The sequence below is a fragment of the Haemorhous mexicanus genome, chromosome 6, assembly GCF_027477595.1.
Source record: "Haemorhous mexicanus isolate bHaeMex1 chromosome 6, bHaeMex1.pri, whole genome shotgun sequence".
Classification (NCBI taxonomy): Eukaryota; Metazoa; Chordata; class Aves; order Passeriformes; family Fringillidae; genus Haemorhous; species Haemorhous mexicanus.
The window spans coordinates 36,257,692-36,270,386 of NC_082346.1; positions in this window are offsets into that span (position 1 = coordinate 36,257,692).

Genomic DNA, 12,695 nt, shown 5'->3' on the forward strand with positions numbered 1-12,695 from the left:
AGTCTGATGCAGTAATATAAATGTGCTCTTTTCCTAGGAATGCAATTAACACATTGCATTGTCACAAATTACAATTATCTCAAACAAGTTACATAAATAAATAAATAAATAAAAAGTTTTTAATTTCTTTCATGTAAAGTATGATGAATTCAATTATGCCAAAAAAACTCTAAAAATAAAGTAAAAAAAAAAAAACAACAACAGAAATAAATTGATGAAATTCTTAGAAATGCTTTGTACCAAAGTTGTTACTCTGATGGGACCTAAAGGAAATTACCTCACCTGGGAGTACCATTTTGGGTTGCCTGATCATGCCTTGGTCTACCTTGAGGGACACCCTTGAAAACTATAAAAAATCTCAATGAAACTGTAGCTTGTCATTGAAATAGCACCTAACAAACTCATGTATTTCTCTGAAAAGTATATTATTCTTGTAATGAAAATCCTAAAATGAACATATTTTGTTTCTTTGCAAATTTTGGGGTTGCTGATATTTTTGTTTGGCTTCATATCAGTTTACAAAATGGAAAAAAAAAAAAAAAAGAAGACTACTAGAAGAGAGAACTAGTTTCTTTTCACCTAGGCTTGTAATTCTCAGTATCAAATATTTTACTGAAGTGGCTCTGAAATGAATGTTCTCTCTAAGCCAAACCTTGTATTTGAATTTTTGAAGAGTCACTTTGACTGTAAAACATACATGTTCCTTTTCATGGGAATAATTATATATTCTCAATAGCCAGCATTGATTTTGTCAGTACTCTCAATATTTAATACTCAGTCACTTTTCTGCTGAAATTAGATTCTGCATAATTTTGCATTAAGCGTTTCTTTTATTGGATTTGACCAATTTATCATTGTCCTTTCTCATTGTAGTGCAAATAACTTTTAGCTGCATATGGGCAGGGAACAATTATCAATCTATTCACCAGCAACTCTTAGGAGCAACCACTGTAACTGAATTCAGAAATAAAAAAGGCTACAAATTTTAATAGAACTATTATATTTGGCAAAACTTATTTTGAGTAAAAAAAGTATTCTTTACAACAAATCTATTAAAAGAGATATCTAGAAACCTGCTTAGGAAACCTTTGCACCAGAAAAAATGAAAACTTCTGCTTGTAAACTACATTATTTGGACAGATGTTTTGTTATTTTATAGTATCATTACCATTTTTCCTTTTCTTCATGATGTTTTAGTAGCAAATGCATTTAGTAAATAGCATATCACATTGCATCCTATGATAGATCATGTCATGGCAGTGCAGCAGAATTTAAATATTCTTGTTTCTTTTTTGGCTATTCAATTTAAAAAATGATGGGCAGATGTCACATAGAGTAGGATTAAATATTTTTTCAGAAGCATGTTTGGTACACACTTGGAACCAAATTATTTTAAAACATGAATGTTTCCCACAAAGAAAGCTCTCAGTTCTCTCTTAAGCCTAATTACAAGTGTAATGGTACATTCAATAATGTTTTTTCTTTTACAGGGAAAAATTAGATAACAGTATCTACATAATAATGCAGCACCTATCTCCTACACTGCATACAAATTGCAGTTTTATACATCTAATGAGGAGAGGAGAGGTAATTTCTGCATGCAGAGGGAGAAAGATGATATGGAAATAATGGGGAAAGTTCTGAGTATAATGGAGTTGTAAAATTCAGAGTTGACCCTAACAGACTGCTGAGGCTGAACACTTAATGAACACGGCAGTCTCTATATTAATTTCTTTTTTCCCAGGAAACGTTTCTGATAGAGACTGGACTTTAAATAAGATTTCTCTTCCACTGCACTCTGCTACCAGGAGTATAAGTGTGGACATACACACCTTCTGGCTGTTTCCCTGGGCTTCATCTGACAATCTAACCTGACAGAGTGCTGATTTACTCAGTGTGTTTTCTACCTTATTACTTCTCTCAGCAGCAAATTATGATGCCTATATACCTATTATTTGCTCCTTACTAGATCCATCTGCTTTAATGTTTTAACTCTTCCTCTCCTTTTCCAAATTTCTTACTATCAGTTGTTCCAGCCACTAGCCACACTATGAAGTATGACAAGATTCCAATAAATTCTAGTGACAATATCTGTAGAGATAAGAAAATTTTTCCTATTAATTTTTCAACTAAAGTTTTTCAGGGCAGAAAACTTTTTTTTCTTTTTTTTTTAAATTTCTTTAGAAAAGGAGAGCACCAAACGAAAATCATTCTTCTCCATGGGATATTTTATCCACTTTGACCTACTCATTCTTCATATGGTCAAGTAAGAGTTCACTAGTGCACAAAATTAAGAGGGAAACAGCTGCTATTTTTCCAGACATGAGTACATTTTTTTAGACAATTCATGGCTATACCTGCACCTGTTCCTGTGGTCACCCACTATGTATTCTTTTCCATGAGCTTCAAATGGAAATAATTTCTATGAAGTGTCCACTAGCATACTTCAGGATCTGTCTCTTATTCTTCCTCCTGACAACAGTGAGAGTGTCTGTGTAGTTATTAATATATTTGAATGCAGTAGCAAAAAACCCAGTCAACAGAATTAATTCAAAACTCATTGTAATAATGCCGAAGAGTGTAACTTGTCATCTCCACTCCCTCCATCAATGTTCTGCACTGGGAGTGAGTGAGGGAGATGGTGTTGGGCTCTTACCAGATCTCCATAAGAAAATTGTGACAAAAATGGCATTAAAAATTCTGCTTTTTTTAAAGCAGAATATTAAAATGTGTTATATATCCTTTCAGAGGCTGGGAATCTGCATTTTGTGTAGCACCAGGCAGGCTCCAGATGACCTTTCCTCTCCATTCATTAAGAGGTTTCTTCTTCCTCTGATATTGCGGTAACTTTTATTTTGTGTAAAAAAAGAAAATTGCATCTTCTCCTGACTGGCTGGAATGCCATCTCTGCCACAGCAGCCACTAGCACTCAGCACAGACCTGCCCAGGGAGTTCCAGCAGGCTCATGCTGCAGGCTCAGCAGCTGCTCATGCTAATGGGCTTCTCAAATCTGAAGTTAAAGTCCCAATAGAGTAGTAATGTTTTGCTCAAGATCACTAAGGCCTTGAATATAATGTATTCCACAAGACTGTGAAATCTTCATATTCTACACACTTTTGTAAGAAATTAGTTTTGTCAATTTTTTTCATTTTTCCTTATATTTTTTGTGATCGTATCAAAGTGAAACCACATCACTGTATTTCTACATGTTTAAAAAGCAGTATCAATGTTAACATCACCATAATGATATCCTTGGAGGCTATTTTATAATTTCATTGATACAGGAGACAAAACTACTCTTGGTTTTCTGATTTAAAGCTAACTATTAGTTTGTTGGTACATGTTTGCTAAGAAAAAATAATTAAATTAATTGAAAAAATATATTTCCTTACTTCATCAAAGATCTTACACCCGTAAAAGCTTTGATGTAAAAGCTTTGAAAGTTCCATCTCAGTATATCCTAGACAGCTTCTGAATATTTGAACTATAATAGTCAGCACTTAGGATGAAAAGAATAACTGAGCATAAATTTTCAATAGAGAAGAGAAACTGTGTAAACTAGAAAGCCAGTGGTAAATATTGGCATTCTGAATAGAAGAATAATGACATGAGAACAGAGAAGTGATATTATTTAATTAATTGAATGAAAATAGAAAAATATCATTACTAATGTCATTTCAGCCAAAAGTCAATATTTCACTGTTTAGATGAAACAGTAGTTTTGCAGAAGAATATGCAGTTCAAATAAGACCTGTGAAAAGGACTACATGGTTCACAGCATGCTAATGTGGTTGCTGTATTTAGGCACATAAGTAATGCAAAACATATTCATCAAAATGAGCAGGTAAATGATGCAGCATGAACACTTGAAAGTTATAAGAGTAGCATCAAAGGGCATAAAGGATTCTAGGTCCTCTCACGATATTGCAGGATCAACTATTATCACTTCAGATGGTGGTTGTAATGATCCTGGTGGAAACAAAAATACCCCACCATAGTCATAAAGCAGTAGCAGAAGGAAAAAAGTTGCTGGAAATTTTTCTTTAGTCATCTGTCCATTGAGTGCTAGGAAACAACTCTGTCTGTCCATCCAGGAGCCCTCTGGCATGGTCACTGCTGCACCACCTGAGCTGGGACCATGGCTCCTTCACAGCTGCACCTCCTGCTCTCACACAGTCACACCAGGTTTCCTCACCTGCTCGACACCAGGCTTCCCATAACCGAGTCTCAGATGTCCAGATCCTTGGAATAATTTGATCATGATGCAATAACTAAATATCAAAGCAACAGCTCAAGCTCGTGCCTCTGAGGGGCTGAGAACAGAGGAACCCCCAGGTTTTTGCACCCTCACAGGGAGACTGGGAGAGTCTGGGGGCTGTGGGTCCCTGCTGTGCCTCCATGGCTGGGCCACAGGTCCCTGTGCCCTTTGTTACACAAAGGGTCGGCAGGACATGGCCTCGAGCCTCTGGCTCCCATCATCCAGAGCTCAGCCTGCAGCTCACACTGCAGCTGCTCACTGAGATACCTGTCCTGAAGGTACTCTTCAACATGAGAACCAAGACTTGCTCTGTAATGATATGAACTAAAGAGAATTTTGTTATTCCTGGCGGAGCTGCATTCAGTAAGAAGAGTGTGACAAGTTGGAAATCACATGATAGGGTGAAAAGAAGCAAAATATTGCAACTGAAGGAGACTTAAAAGCACTTCTCTTTTGCTTTGGGGCATGGCTCTGAGACTTCTGAAAAAACAATGGTGTATAAATTCACCATCATAGCAATGTTAGGGTTTTGCATCCATGGTCTTACACCTAGCCATGTTCTAGAAGGTGTAACTCTTTATTCTGAATATGCTGACAAACAAATGCCAACAGTAAAAGTGGATACAGCTGCATTTCATCTTAGGGACTTCATGAAGGCAGTCCAAAAGATCAGGATTGTATGGATCCATATAGATGATAGCCCTATAGACATGGTTCCAGGCATGGCTACAGGATACTTTTCAGAGCAAAAGAGACTCCATGTAAATATAAGAGGCAAAAAGCAGGTGGCTTTCAAAGGATATTCTGTATAGAACTCCTTCTCTCTGCCAACCAAATGCTGTGTGGGTATACTTTGGAGTGTGCCTAATTTTTCCATCCAGGTCATTGGCATAAGTTGTCCTCAGCCATTTCTGTTGTCTTAACAAAAAACAAGTTGTGCAAATTTTTTTTGTTTTGTTTTTTTTTTTTTTTTTTTTTTTTGTTTTTGGCTGGTGTGATGTGTTCCTGGATTGCAGTTACCATTGTATTAAATAATTCACATTGTGATAAAGTTTCTTCTCAGAATTGCTTGTATCTGTGAAACGGTGAGGGTAATTAATCATTGGCACAGCCATTTCTTCATTACTTGGCGAATTTAATTAAAACTGGATTTCTTGCTAAAGTAATGAAGTAACTTTTCAGCTCACAACACTTGGACTCCTAATTTCCACTTTTGAAGCTCTTGTGTACTTCAATGTGAAGAATTTCAAATGTTTTGACAGTACCCCTGACAGCCTGATTGACTGGTGGCAGTCAGAAAGAGTTTCAGGCTGCTTCAAGTGATTCATGAGTGTGACAAGTGCAGAATTGTCACTGTCAGAATCACAGAATATTCTCAGTTGGAAGAGACCTACAAGGATTATCAAGTACATCTCTTAAGTGAATGGCCCATGATTGATGATACTGTCAACTGAATGGTGAATCAGACTGTAACACCAGTTTATAACTTAATGTCCAGCTATGTGTTTGACTCCCAAACTGTACCTCTGCAATTTCACTTCTTATTTTGTGAAATTAGACTTGAAATTATGAGCATTAAGTGACACCCTCAGAAGATATTTAAACACTTACATTTAAAAAAGTGAACTGCCTCATTTATCACAAGCAAGGACTTGATATCCTGTTTACTAGCCAAGTTTTTCTGCCCATCTGGTGTAAACATCAAATACAAGCAAGCGATTTTATTGCAACTGTGAGAGTCCAAGTGCATAATCTTTGCCAAGGCTCAGAAACCCCTTTCTATGAATTGAACAAGTTTCTGGCGTGTTTCACTCATTGCTACAGGACCGATATGACTGCATTTCTTCAATCTGTATTTCTGGACAGCAGAAATTGGTTCTTGCCAAAGTGTGTTTTAACTAAGACTTGATAGTCAGCTCTTCCCACTAGTTTCCACATATAATCACAGAATGGTTGAGGTTGATGCCTCAGGTTTTGGCTTTAGCAAGGTTAGAAGGGATATTTGGAGATCCTACAGTCCAACTCAACCAGTTCAGCCAGTGTCAACCATAGCACGTTGCCCAGGACTGTATTCTGCTGAGTTTTGCACATGTCCAAGGATGAAGACTCCACATTCTCTCTGAGCAACCTCTTCCAATTTTTTATCACCCTTGTAGTATATTACTTTAATGTCTAATGGAAATTCCATTTAGATTTCCTGAGGTTCAGTTTGTACCAATTGCCTCTTGTCCTTTCCCTGTGTACCAATGAGAAGAATCTAGCTGCATCATTTTTTATCAGGTACTTACACAAGCTGATAAGTGCCTCCCCCAGGACATCTTTGTCACAAGTTAAAAATCCCCATTCTTTTCAGCCTGTCCTTATATGACAGTTGCTCAATCCTTTAATCATTTTAGTGGTCCTATGTGTAAACACTTTGTTCTGTAATGCCTTTGTCTTTACCCCTCGCAGCAGCTGTCAATTTTTCATTAGAACTTTTGAAGCAAAGGTGGTGTTCTCAGTCAATAAATCATTTCTGTGGCCATAAATGGTTTGAGGTGTTGTTTTCAGACAATCTGCACCTCTATTTATTTAGGACTGTTTTCACAAAAGATTGACCCTTAAGTAAAAAGTCCCTATGAATTATTTATTTCTGTATTTTCAGAAAAAGTTGAGCTGGACTATTGGAATCTTGTAAATAATTAAGAAATACAACTAAGTGTAGAATTAACGTAATTTCTGTTGTAGGACACTAGAAGTTTCTGATGTATTACTTATAAGATTTTATTATACATAAAATAACTTGCAATTTGAAAAAAAAATTTTTAAAATCTTTAGTCTAATGAAGTAGGATTTAGTGTAGGTTGCTTTCATATGTTTACTTACATGCACAATCATGGTCATGATTTGCACTCAAGAAGTGCATCATATCAGAAAAGAACTATTCAAAACTATTTATCTAATTGTAAGGGTGTAATTGCATCCTGCAAGGACTTATTTTGTTTTTCAGCTGAAACCTGTATTTTGTTTTGTTTGTTTAAGTAAGGTAACAGGCTAATTTTAAAAATATTTGGATTTTTTTAACATCTCACAAAGATCTGAATCCTAAAGAATTCAAGGTCAAACAATTTGCTCTTCCTCAATTATATTTTCTGTAGCTTTTACAGACAGTTTTGCATAAGGAAATTCTACTTTTGCAAGGGCAACTATTGTAGATTATGAAATATAGTGTTCAAGTTGCAGTTACCAAACAACCTGTCACTACCAGACAGTTCTTTCCCCTGTTTCATAAAGCCTTTGTTATAGCCATTTTTTAACAAAAATAAATTCCCACCAAATGCTTTGAAAGAAAATTGTTATCAGCATAGAGTATCCGAATTATTTAATTTAAAAAGCTCAAGTTTATATATTTAATTTGGAGTAAAGAAAATATAATGCAATTCTGAAATAACTTCTATAATAATGCCATTTAGACTGGCTTTTTATTTTTTTTTCAAATATTTTGATTCAACTCTGAAATATTTGAATCTCAAGTTGGATTTTTCTGTAATCAATATGAGCATTATTTAGCTTTTTTTTCCTTAAATGCTGTGTGTATTCTTTATGTTGATAAACTCTTTTTTTCTTAATCACTGTTAGGAAGCTTTTTATACTGACCTTGCTTGGAGGCAGAGCAAGGCTATTTGTCTTGCTGGCAGACAACAGCAACTGATAAAAAATGCTGGTGCTGAATATGGTTGCTCACTTGGAAAGGTAAGAACTAACCAGATGTATTCTGGAAAGTGGGATAGGTGGAAACTTCTCAACGTGCTCACAGTGCAAACACCAATCATGCAGTAGGTTTTAGGTTACGTTACCAATAAAATCGGAATGTGCTAGTGAACAAAATAGCATTATAAACCCCAGTGTCAGGCCTGTAAATGAAGAGCTGAATCCACCAAGGAGTGATCCTCCTGCATTATTTCTTGCTCTGAAAGGTGTAGCATACCAAGGACCCACACACGGGAACAGGGAACAAAAGCTGTTGGAGGGACACTGTTCAAAGGAAGAGGAGCATGCAGGATTCCATAGGCAAAGGGAATCCCTGAGCACTGAGTTCCTGTGCCTTGATGTATCTCTTCTTCAAGACAGAGTGAGCCTATGGGACACATCAAATAAATCCACAGTGAGAGGCAAGGCTCTTTGACCTCCTGGCACAAATGTCAGGTATGAGAATTGAAATGGACCCCGGTTCATCTTCCTGTGCTCACCTGTTGTCTCTTCTCTTCAAACCCTGCTGCAGCTGGGCCTTCAAACTGCAGGACATGCAGGACTGCACTGCAAGCAGGAGTGTGCCATTGCTGGCAAGGCTCTGAAACTGGCTCCTGCTCTGCCATGGGACAAGAAGTGTGATATGCTCACTGTGACATGTTCTTCTATCTCCTTTGTCTTCTCAACCTCCCAGCTCTGTATTTTGGCTTTTCTTTTATCTGAGAGAATATGAGCAATGTGTGGTAGACATCTTACATAGGAGCTCTGTACAGAAGATATTTTCTCATCAGGGCACTACTCCTGCTCCTCTTCAGACTCCTACATACCATTCATCTTGTATAAAACAATAGAAGCGTAACAGATCATTAGGTCTTAAGTCTTTTGATGTAGATAAGTAGATACAGAGGGAGTAGGTATGGGTAAAATAAAAATTGCATCTTGCACTTTGGATATGGTTCAAATCAGACTCCTGAGATGAAATTAAAAAAAAAAAAAAATTAACTCTTCCTTTGAATCCTGATTTTTTTTTGAGCACAGAGCATGGAATTTCAAGGGACTGTAGAGTCATATTCCCAATTTGAATCAAATCCAGCATCTAGTACAACATCTTTAAAAATCCCTCTTCTTGTGGAATTATAAGCCTATTCTTAAATGTTAGTATATCAGATCCATTTTAAAAACTGCTTAGTCTGGGCTTCACTATTAGAATAAAAAGAAAAAAAAAATTAGAAAAATAAAAAAAAAGTTAGGTCTTCTTTTTCAAGATGAGAAAAATATTAATGATAAATGATAAAACTGTGATAATATAAAGTAGAACGGATTAAAGAAAGCCTTTTGCCTGGTTTTAAAATTGAAAAATAGTTCATTACCATAAGATCTTTAACAATATGATTTACAATGTTTATTTTGGTCTTATAAAAGGAGAGTTTTAGAATTTGACAAAGCAGGAAAACCATGAACAAAACCATGGCATTTTATTCAGGTTAATTACTTTGACCTTACTTGAATCTTTATGAAAAATATAGATGATTATAACAGCTGACACAAAAAAGAAAATTATCAAGCAATATAGCTCAGGAAATATATGACAGTTTGATCAATGTGATAAACTATTTTCAAAGGCAGCTTTTGGGTACTAAAAAATGTCTATTCAGTTTTTTTAATTTATTCACTTTTTTTTAAAAATTTATTCACTTTTTCCTATATGTTTTTTGCTTTGATTTGTAACCTGAAACAGGGACTGTCTCTATCCATCAAAGAGGTATTGGACATTATGGACTATTCCTGTTGTGTTTTCCAAACTTAAAAATCTGAACTGTTAATCAGGTTACTTAAACAAACCAGAAAACTGCCCTAAAATGCCTGTGTAAATATGTTCAAAGTATTTCCTCATGGAAGTAAAATTCATGTTCACATTCTTGTGAAAAGGACTGCTGACCTTCAAACTCAACATAAAATACTAAGTCTAACCATCTTTTGTCTAACCAATTTTTCAAAGAATTGACCATTTCTCAATACTTGAGTTCCATGAGAAACATGGAAACATTCTCCATTTGTTTCAACCTCTTGACATTTGCGATTGTTAGATGATCTTCTTTTTGTGATGTATTAATCAATGTGTCTCATCAACTGAATAGAGAGAAAAAAGGAGTCTTTTCAAAAAAAATTAAGGATCTCAACATTGCAGTACCTGATTGAGTTCATAATTTCAAACAATGTAAATTTCCCCTCAGAAATTTCAGCTCAGAATATTGGACTAAGACACAAAAGGTATCTTTTACATCTATCCAACTACTATTAAAACAGCACAGAAATCACTTGTGTCCTGGAAACTAACTCTTCTGCAATCAGTGATAGGAATGATGGACTCCGTGAATGAGCTGGAACTGCATAGAGTCATCAAGTAATCCCTGATTGCAATTGGAAAATGAGGAAACAATCCAATTAGCTTGAGCTAGATATATATATATATATAATGTATAACTGTAGGGTAACAGACATGCAACAGGAAATACGCATAGGATCATTGTTCATCCTATTCCAAATTCACACTGCAGGGACCACAGTGGGATAGCTGTACTTCATGCCTCACTACAGCCATAAGTAGGAGGCATAGTTTTTTTGCCAAAAATATCTCTGAAAGCTGGGGAAGGTTTTCAGCAGGAGCTGGGCAGTGGTGCAGAGTACTGGTGTGGCATTAGGAATGGAAGTGCTCTGGTATTGCTAATCTCCAGCATTCAAGAGTCATGACTAAGGCTGCATAGAAATCATGAGATGGCATAAAATAGTCAGATACAAACAAACAAGCAAACAATCTCTAGAATTTAATTAGCTTCTTGCTTGGGAATCTTTTGGGTTCACTGAGGCCATGTATTCCAGTTTATCTTAGCAGCTGCAGAAGCAAGATATACTCTGTGAAATGAAAGCATTTGTTTTTGTATAAGCAGAAAATGTCCTGAGGGGTTCAGCCTTAAGCAATACACAAGCACTAAAAAAAATTGCAAGAAATGATAACTATTTTTCTTACTGTAGTATTTTCTTTGTTTGGTATTGAAGAAAAATGCTCTGAAGAAAATTTTTCGTTCTTTCCTCACAGTTGATGTTGGCCCCTCGTTCTGCCTTATAGCAAGAGTCAGGGTTCTTCTGACTCTTGTCGAGGAAGGGCAAGAGCTAACCAAAAGTTAGTTAACTTCTAACTAAGTTAGAAGTCAATTAACTTCTATGTTAACTATGTTCTAGAAGTTAGTTAAACTTCTATGCATAAATGCATAAAGCGCATTTCTCTCAGGGATGGAAGGGTATGACTCTGCCAGCCTATTTCTCTTCCACACTCCCCAAAAGACCTCAGCTTCTTTACTTCCTCTATAAGCTCTGCCACCAGGCCAATCATCTACCTGGTCCCACCACGTGCATTTGTCCTCTCTTTCACCCTCAGATACAAAAGCCAGGCTCAAACACTCCCTGCAGCCTGAGGAAGTGGAGATTGGGACAGCTGCCTGTTTCTGAGGGAGCTCCATCTGCATCACCCTGCTCCTTCTACTGATGGCTTTCAGCGGTCTGGAAATCATCCCTGGGCATGTTGGGCAGGTGAGCTTGCCTCAGGAGTGGGGGGTGGCTGTGTCCTCCTACCTGCTCCATGTGCCAACCTTGCCCTGACTGCCTGTGCTGGTTGCCCACACTCCCTGGAGCCATTTACATCTCCCGTGGTTGCTCTGGCAAGACCCTCAGCCTCACTCGTGAGAGCTGCCAGCTCTTGCCGAGTCTCTGCATTTTCTCTCAGCTTTCCCTGAATCCAGGAGCCCCTCCTCAAGCTCCTTCAGGTATTTTGTGCCAGAACTTGTCATTGCTGCTGCTGTCACTGCTATCTCTACGTGCCTTGTTGATTGACTAAAATCTTAGTTTAAAATGAGCAAAAAATGAGTTTAAATAAAAAATGTTCTTAAAAAAGGCTAGTTTGTTTTTCTAGATGCAGATGAAAACATGTCTGTAAACTGCTGAAATGTACTACTTTCCTGTTTTGGTCTTTTTTTTTACAACTTATCTACACTGATTTGTTAATTTCAAGTGTTATTATCCCCTCTCACCCTTTGCTAAAGTCTGTTACTAATGCTTTGAGTCCTTTTTCAGCGTGCTAGAGGCTATGAAACTAGGTGCCAGCCTTCTTTCTCTATAGTCTCTGAATTTCAGTTCTATAAAGCATACTTATTTTTTTTCAGTGCAAAGATAAACCAAATCTGAATGCTTTATCACCAATTTCAGCTAAGTCTGTGATTGAGAATCTACTCTGAAAGTGATCAAGGTGTAGGGCTGATCAGTTCATTTTTATTAAACTCTTCTTTATTCCTTGCTCCTTGTAATTGCTTTGGCTAGCTACTCTCTCATTTCAAATTATAACTCAGTTATGGACCATAGCTGTGGACCATATCCATGTAGTCCTTTCTTTAAAAGTAACTCACTGCTAATGAAATTTTATTGATCCTACATTGAGTAGAGTCTCTCCAAGGTTAAAATGCCACCCCTCAGCTGTGACAGATCAGTTGACAAGGGATTTAACATTTTAGAATGGGCATAACAGAAATGTAACTCTGGTGCCATTTTTTCTCTCCTTCCCTCCCTCTGTGGCATGCCTAGGTTTCAGATTTCTGATGAAGAAAACTGAACCATCAGGACCTAGTAAGGAGTATTAGCCCCCTCTTGTGGAAAAATA